The following is a 9,307-nucleotide window of genomic DNA, read 5'->3' on the forward strand; positions in this document are numbered from 1 at the left end:
TTTCATTTGGGCTTCTGTTTGCTGCAGTATGTGCTGTTGCATTAGCTGCAGTTGTTGCTGTAAAGTGAGGTTTGTCGCTGTTTGTTTTGTTCCTATATTGGCTACAGGATCTCGTGGTGGTGTCGATTGCGGTTGGATGTGCCCATTGTCCCGTAGCTTTTCGCTTGGGTGGCTAGTTAGATTTTGAGAGGCCTGGACTGTAGTTTTCGGGGTGGCTCCCATTAATTGGGCCAGCTGTTTTTCGAGCCACATTATTTTGTTCTCGTATTTGTCAAGGCGTTGCTTAAGCTGTTTGTTTTCAGCGATTACTGCTTGATAGTGTACGTTTTGTGTGATGGGGGGAGTACATGCAGACTTGGGAGCCACGGCTTCCGCTTAGCTTACCGGAAGTGATGATGCCTGTTGGGTGCATCCTTGATCCCCGCCGTTGCCTTTGGCTCCCCCTCCTGGAGGACTGCGGTGGAGGTTCTGCTGAGCCGGTGCTGGCGCGTGCTTCTTGGATGGTGAGTGCGGCTTTCTGCCCGGGGACCGTGAATGCGACCGGGAACTGTGCTTGTCATCGGCTGACTTGTAGGGGTTTTCTTCCTCTTCGGAGGAGAACCAGCGGAGATTCTTGGTCCTCGGTGGGTCGTTGTTAGTTCCCTGTTGAAGCTTATCACTGTGGCCTGCTTGTACTTGCGGCTGTTTAGGCTTCGGCGGCTTAAGTCTTTTTTTTTGCAAGTTGGATCTCCTGTGGGGTGAGCCTCCCCGCACGAGGCGCAACTAATAGAACACGGATGTCCATCCGTTGGATTAGTCAGTCCACACAGCCGGCAAATGGGGCGACCCGGATGCGGGCAAACGTCCGCGCGGTGTCCTTTTTCTCGGCAGACCTTGCAGACTTGAATCGTAGGTCGGAAGGGGTAGCAGCGGAGTTCACCCCCGTAATAGTAGACGGTACGAGGTAGCGTTGGACCGAAAAATGTAATGGCTGCGCTTTTCGTTGTGCCTATCATTCTGGCAGTGATGGTCTCCACACCGTGCGTTCTGACACGTAGGTGCGCCATGAGAGTTTCGGTTGAGGTGTTCATCGGTACGCCATGAATCACCCCTCTCAGAGTATCGTCTCCATTTGCGGCGTAGGCACGGACCGCGTGAGCCCTGCCGTTAAGCACAAGGGCGCGTATCAGACGCACTTTGTCCGCCACTTCCTCATATTTGGTCGACAGAATCGCTATGTTTGACCCTGGGTTGATTCTAAGGATAAAATGGTCATCTCTGATGCCAACTTGGCATGCCTCGATGATTGCTTGCGCAAGCGTAGGAGTCAGAATGTTTCTCAGCGGGAGGCCCTGGTTTGGACGAATGACGATCTTGTAATCGTCCTTCGGCAACGGCGGTAGCTTCGGCAATTTCTTGAATGTTGGCGTGCCTGTCTTAACTTGGTCCTGGAGCCCTGCGCTGCCGCGCCTCCGCTCCAGTGCCTCTTGCTTGCGTTTTTTGGTGGATTTTGCTGCCTCCCAGCTAGCGTCCTCTTCTGCATGCGATTGAGCGCCGATAGCGTCTCGGCTCACCGTATCGTGGTCGCCCTGGAGTTGATCCATTTGGTCGTCTGCTGTACCATCCTGGTCTAGGAGGTGGTATTGTTGGTCGGTCGCCGCGTTGAGAGCCATAGCTGGATGAAGCTCCGACGCGGGCGTCCCCAGCGTCGGTGCAGCTGCCGGCGGCTCCCCAGGTCAGCGTTTGGTGAGCGTCCTAGGGGTGACGAGCTTTCTGAAGTCCTTTGGCACCTCCAAGTGGCAAGAAATCCTCTTGAGTGGTACCCAGGCATTCCTCGGAACTTCTTGAAGCTGATTATAACGTTTTCGAGTGGTTGCAGACGGAAAACACCACTAAAAATTATGAGAATCCAGAGCGCGAAGCGAGCGCGTCTGCACTACCTCGAGCCCCCTGGCGGTCTCGTCGTTGGAGGGTTTTCATTTTCTCGCCGTTGTGCAACTTCACCTCCAGACGTTGCTGCTTTTAGTTTCCCCCTCGTGGGCTGGGGGACCTTCCACGGGCGAAGTCAGCATGGCTGCGACGGTTGGGGGATTGGTACGGGTAGGGCGACGGCGAACGGTTGAAACGGGATGGTCCACGGCTAGTGTTCGACAGGTATTTTTCGATCTCAAATGGGCGCTGGCCGGCTCGCGGGCAGGGTGCGTTGACGGAGAACCCACGCAAACCCAGCCTCTTGTACGGGCAGCGGCGGTAGACGTGGTCGGCCTCTACGCAGTGGTAGCACAGTGGACGATTATCTGGCGTTCGCCACACCTCGGTCTTCCTGGGCGCCTGGTTTCGGGTTACAGGGGGTCGGGCGGGCGGCATTGGGCGGCGGTACGGCGGGGCCTCTTGATAACGGGTTGGGACGGGTCGGGGTCGACGAGCAGCAGCGGAGTAGGTCATCGCTTGCGGTTCGCAAGATGCTTCCGACGGCGTGGAATTCCCCAGTGCTTGCTGAACCTCCTCGCGGACGACGTCAGTGAGAGAGGCGACTTGGGGCTGCGGCGTTGCTGGGAACAATTTCCTCTGTTCCTCGCGAACGACGGCGCGGATGGTCTCCCGCAAGTCTTCCGTCGCCAATCCAGGGGCGTTTAGCGGGTTCACCGAAAGGGTGCTGAGTGGTCTATCGTATTGCCGCGAACGCATATCCAAGGTCCTCTCGATCATCGAAGCCTCGGTGACGAACTCAGCGATGGTCTTAGGGGGGTTGCGGATGAGTCCAGCGAAGAGCTCTTGTTTAACGTTTAACTCCCCGCACCAGAAAGCGCACCTTCTTCAATTCTGCCATTTCGGGGTCAGCTCTCCGGAACAGCATCTTCATCTCCTCAGCGAACAGTACAACACCTTCGTTAGGGTGTTGCATTCGCGGCTGCAACAAAAGGGCGGCTCGTTCTTTCCGCACAACCGTAGCGAATTTTTTGAGGAATTCGCTCTTAAAGACAGTCCAGTCGGTTAGGGAGCCTTCATGGTTCTCAAACCACGTTCGAGCTGCATCCTCCAAATAGAAGAAAACATGACGAAACGTTTCTTCGTCATCCCACCTGTTAAGGATGCGGATGCGCTCCAGCTTCTCCAGCCACTCTTCCGGGTCTTCACCAGGAGATCCTCGGAACGATGGGGGCTCACGAGGTTGTTGCAGAACGACGGGAGGTTTGGTAGCGCTGGTCATGGTGCCTGCGTTGATCATCGTGGTTTTACGTCTTCTTTTTTTTTATCCGGGAGCAGTCCAAACTCTGGCTGAAGGCCTTGCTGTCGGCGGCTGACACGAGTTCGGCGTGCTTGTCGGCTTGGCAATGGCTTAGGGTTCAGGTACTCCGCACCTCCACCAGATGTCACGCAGCAAAGGACGACGCAGTTGTGTATGAGGAAAACAAGTTTATTGGAGCGAACCTGTGCTCCCCTAACAACTGAAAAAATACACAGGCGGCGAAGCAGCGGCCAGCAAAACGACGGGCACGCTAGTGAGCGTCGGCGATCGAATGACGCGGCATCGGCTGTGCGGAAATTTATATCCCTCGGCACGAGGGTTTCTCGAATAGTCGAATTGTATCGAGAACGCCGTGATAGCGTTTGTTAGAAACGCTGTTCGTTCGAACAGCGCTTCCAACAAACAACGCTTGAAGCGTTGTTTCTATCGAACAACGCTTCAAGCGTTGTTCGATAGCGTTTGTTCGAAACGCTGTGGTAGCGTTTGTTCGAAGCGCTGTGAAAACAGCGATAGCACAGGCCGGCGCAGCCAGGCCGAAAAAAACAAAACACAAATAAACAAACCCAATGCATGGTTCGTGGCAATATATATTATTTGACCATGCACACCTAGGATGCTACCGTGACAATTAAGGGTGCAATATACTTTATTTCTGCACACTTTACCTTTTCATTGCAGCAAAGAACCTTGTCCTTTGCGGGTGTTGCAGCCGCAAGCCTCAAAAACAAAAACGACTTGCACCTTTGCCACCACTATGTGCTGCCACGCTGGAACCACCACAGCGACCACGGACAGCCCTGAAGTAGCCCACTCAAGTGTGAGGGAGGCTGCACTGCTTATCAATTATGTGCCCACTGACAGAGAGGTATCATAAAACTCTAGTATGCTTTGTCTTGAAGATATTTTGCTTTGCTTTAATGAGAAAATGTGCATTGATAAACTAATGTGTGCACATCATCTTTGACTTGTTTTATAGGTGCATAGGAGGAAAGGAATTGCCGTTCCCAAGAGGTTGTACAATCACCTCATGGGCTTGAAAAGACAGACCCGTTTTGTTCGTGAGGCAGCCGTTGCCATTTTTTATACAGAAGGCCTAGTCGGTAGAAATGTTACTGGCGCAGCCTACAATCTGTCTAAAGGGGAGGCGAAATCTCCCTTGGAAAAAGAAACATATGCTGTGTTTTCAGGAAGGTGAAATTTTGCAACCTGACCAAAATTCACGGAAGTTGGTGGCTCCATTTTTGCACGTAATCAGCCGAAGTTTCATTGCCAACTTGTGTTATAATTACTTACTAAAGCTTCAAGTGTAGCTTTTGCCTACTGGAGCTGGGTACATATATGGAAGAATCCACAGACTAATTTTAAACAATATAAGAGAGGCAGACTGGTAGCACTCCTACTTATTTCCTTGTCATATTGACTCCTTTATTTAGAGTGCACATAATTGTCGCTTAATAAGTGCCCGTAACTTGCTTTGTTTTTAATCATGAAGATTTCTTCAACCATTTTTTTGAAGCACACCGTTCTGATTAGAGAGGTTGAGCAAATGAAGAAGCTCCTCAATAAAGCTTTGGCAAACAAAATAATGACTTTATGAAATCAAAAGAATATCCAAGGAATGGCACACCAAATAAAATATTTTGTTTGATTTCTGTGTTCATACTTGTGTCCTGCTTGCTCCGATATAGCGGTGCACCCGCCAGTTGGCTAAGCACCGATTCGCTTGTGGGCCTATCAGAGTAGAATGCTACATTTATAGGCTGGTACACCAGTACTGGTACACTGATAGACTGATACACTCATAGACTGATGCATTCATAGACTGATACACTCATAGACTGATACACTCATAGACTGATACACCTATAGACTGATACACATATAGACTGATACAACTGTCAATAACCTGATAGCCTATCAGTTGTTCTATCAGAATTTTCGCTAGGGTGAGGAGAGTGTACGAAGCGGACGAGAAAAGGTGTTTTATATGCACATGCAATTTGTTACTGTACACACAAAACATCAAACTACGTATTTACACATGGTCCTCATTACGTCTTGCTGCGCCCCTAGCAAAAATTCTGATAGAGGTCTGAATCAGTCTGATACAGTTTTCTATAAGTTGTACCAGTCTTGTACCAGACTGATACAAAGTCTTACCAGTTCTAATAGAGATTCATATCAGTCTGATAAATTTTCTTACCAGTGGTACCAGTCTCATATCAGACTGATACACAGTCTTACTAGTGCTACCAGCTTTCGAATAAGTTTAATTGGTCATTTCTATGGCATATATTAGTCAATAGATTTTTAGTCTTTTGTTCATTTATCGGATCTTCATAAGGTGCATTACTGTCATTTTAATGGTACTTTTTTTAGCACACTGCCCACATATATGTCATTGGTCATTTCACCATGTATATTAGTGTATCAGTGTTTTCTATTGAACACTTGACGACCATTGAGTGAAATATTATGATGACTCAAACAGTGCAACTGGCAGCTTTTGGATGCGGAGAAAAAAAATGTACAATGTTTCATGGTGGTGCATAATTGACAAACTGAGCTTTAAATATGCAAAGAAGCTTTCAGCCTAGATGAACGCTTTATTCTGTGTACAAATGGGATTGCAGGTGCCAGATAGCAACACAGTTAATGCTGACAATGATAGATGACGCCTAGAAATTTCAAGATACTAGTATCGAAAGCTGATCAGATGACAGTATAAACATAACTTAAAACAATACAAACAAAACTTCTCATCACAGAGCAATATTAACATAATTTTTAAATGTTAAGTTATAAGGCCAGTAAAAATTCCAAGGGAGATAGCTTAGTAATCAGTCCACTACTGTGAAATGAGCATGCTGATACAATAATTTTTCCAAACGGCCTGGATTCGAAAGCCTCGGGTGGTGCTGCAGTTTCTCCGTTTCACAACACAAGCCAACCCCAGCTGTCTTTCCCACATAGTGCTTTGCCTTTAATGACGAGCCACTACATTAGTGTCATAATTCATACTGGATGAGATAATTTAAATAAACAATGAAATGCTTCTTTGAGTAATCATTAATTGTCCTCATCATCAAAACTTAATGCCTCGCAAATCCACTGCCGGAAATATTTCAAAGCAAGTTGATGGGTTTATTGCGCACTTCAACCACTTTCTTTTTTTTCTCGTCAGTCCCAACAAGCTGTGCCGAAAACTACAGGAAGGAATGTCGGTAAAGAAGTGCGATATGTATGCACGCAATATGAGCTAGAGCATGTTTGAAAAAACACAGTAGCTTTTTCGTGTTGCCATTCCCATGTGCGAGTGTGACTACGCAATGTTAGAAGATTTTGGACAGCAGTGCCAGCATGTGGCAGCACACTGTGGCAAGAAGCACATTCGATTAAAACGCTGCTCTTGATTTATTTTGGCTATAAACCAATAGCATGCTTTCAGTTGTTTTACACCACATTCAGGCATCCGAAAATTCGAAGTGGGCACAGTCATCTAAATGAAAAAAGTCACTTGCAGCTGCAAGATTTGGCTGATATGTTGATAGCAGCATATAGTATTCACAGGTGTGTCTTCTCACAAAGCCCAAGCGGTGGCACAGACCTGCTATATTACTTGCCTGTAATCCTCACAAGATTTATCAATTGAAAACCATGTACTAATTAAGGCTAAAGCATTTGACTGCAAAACACGCACACGCACGCACGCACACACACACGCACACAAGAAACTGCCTACCAGGAGAAAAGTTAAGTTGTGAAGAGAACAACAATAGAAAGGATCGAGCCAACATTTAGCCGTCCTACCTTGCTAAACTCATATTAGACTGGCTATATATGTCACAAGTTTTAAACAAGTTTGGTACATCAGCAACATAGCACACACATCCAACTTTCATGTGCAAACACACTGGCCACATCCTTCAAGCATAACTTTTTTTCTCTGTTTCGGAGCAAATACCAATGTGAGATGAGTTCTTGAATAGTTTTGATGTAAGCCTCACACACATGAGCACACACACAGAGCCTGGCAGTTTGATGACATGCACCAGTGTAAAATACATGTCATTGGGTCGTTTAAAAAGGGTCGCTCATGCCAACGTTGTCGCCAGCCGCATCTGCAGTCCGGTCGGAATCGCTGAGCGAGTTTTTCTCGAAGCCGTAAGTGTCGTCGGGATCAGTATTTTCATTGCTGTCACCATGCGCATCACTCAGACTTCGCGTGTCGAAGGCCGCTACTCCAGAACATCAATTACCAGCTAAAGACTGAGGAATGCTCTTGCTGAGTGTAGCTGGTTGGCCGGCTCCTTGTCCGAGGTACTACATATTGCGATCCAGGCTCCAAATAGCGTTTTTTTTTTTGTTGATCGAGGCTGGGGTTGAGTTGAATCCATCTCTCGTCGAACTTGACACAAACTTCAAGTAGCGCGCTTGATGGTGTCCACGCAAAGTGAGGCTGCGGGACTGATAATAAGTGAACGGGTAAAGATCGAGAACAACGACCAAGGCTTCATATTCACGACCTGCTTGCTGTGCCTTGAATGTTAAGCACGCGGCGCGGATTTTGCCGTAAACTATAACATGTGCCGCGAGATCACGGTCCGAGGTAATGACCTTACAGAAAACCTTGCATGCTTAAGGTGTATTGTACTGTCATCACCCCGGAAAAAGGTGGTCGTCGCCATGGTGGTTGCTGACTGTTATTATGGCTAGATGATTGTAGCCATAATGATGTGATAGATGAATGGATGAATAGATTGATATGGCTGTACCGTGTTGTACCCTTTAAATTGGGTGGCGGCTAACGCCACCTAGCCTAACCAACGCAAATATGGCGACACAGCGCATGACCTCTGAAATTGCTGCTGCGCGTCCGTCATTGCGCGTTTGCCATCTCGGAGGCTTTGCACAACGACACCATTTTACAGTAACTACGTTTATTGTTTATATATTATTTGCTGTGAGCTCTAAAAAAACTACCCTATAATGTTGTAAAAACATGAAGTAAATGTTTTGCAAATAAGTACTTTTGTTTTCAAAAACTAAATTGCGTTGTGTTGAGAAAGAAGTCGTGGACTCGTGGTTGCATAAACTACTCGGGAGATCCACAAAACACCTACCAGTTTGGAGATCCACAAATGTCACTGCCATCGTCATATATAGCAAGTTCGTGGCAGCCTTGGCGCATGTGTAGCGCATGTGAACATTGTTGCGTCTCCTAATTTCTCAGTATCGCGCCTGTACACTCGTAATTCTCCAAGATCAGCAAAATGTAATTAACGCGTTAGAATCTGTTCAGAAACGCTCAGTTCGGTTCATTTGTTCTAATTATTCCCGTACTGCTAGCATATCAGAAATGAAATCTAACCTTGACCTACCCAATTTAACTGTCCGGAGGAAACTGGCGCGACTGCATTTTTTTCATAAGATATTTTTTCACAATCCATCAATGAAACGAGACCTCATTTCACAACCGTCATACCACTCATCGCGCATTGATCATCAGCATAAGGTTGCCATTCCGTTTTGCCGCACCAAATTCTTTTCAGCAGCCTTCTTACCGAAAACAGCCGCCGATTGGAACCACCTTCCCTCTTCCGTTGTATCAATAACAGACCCTTTGTTATTCAAGACTGCAATTTCTCAGCAATGCTTGTAACTATACGCAGTTTTCATTATCTATCTTTGTCTTGTATGTGCTTGAATTCTTATACATTTTTAGTTGACTTATGTTGCCTTCCTGATTTGCGCATCTGACACTTGTTTCTTTATTTTGTCTTTTTTCTTGTGTGTTATATATGTTGTACCCACCCCCTCTGTAATGCCCTACGGGCCCTGAGGGTATTCTAATAAATAAATAAAAGATGTTTGGTTTCGCGATGATAAATAAAAATTAATGGTCCCAGTAAGAGCATGTAAGTACATCAATCCGAAGGATACGGGCAATTTCGATCATCACATGTGGTACCGGGTGTTCTGGAAGGATAACACACACTGCGGCCACTATCACGCTCAAGTGATTAAGCTTTACGGTAGGTCCGCGCCTCTTGTATTCCCAATACGAAAACAAAGAGG

The sequence above is a fragment of the Rhipicephalus microplus genome, chromosome 6 (assembly GCF_043290135.1).
Source record: "Rhipicephalus microplus isolate Deutch F79 chromosome 6, USDA_Rmic, whole genome shotgun sequence".
Lineage (NCBI taxonomy): Eukaryota > Metazoa > Arthropoda > Arachnida > Ixodida > Ixodidae > Rhipicephalus > Rhipicephalus microplus.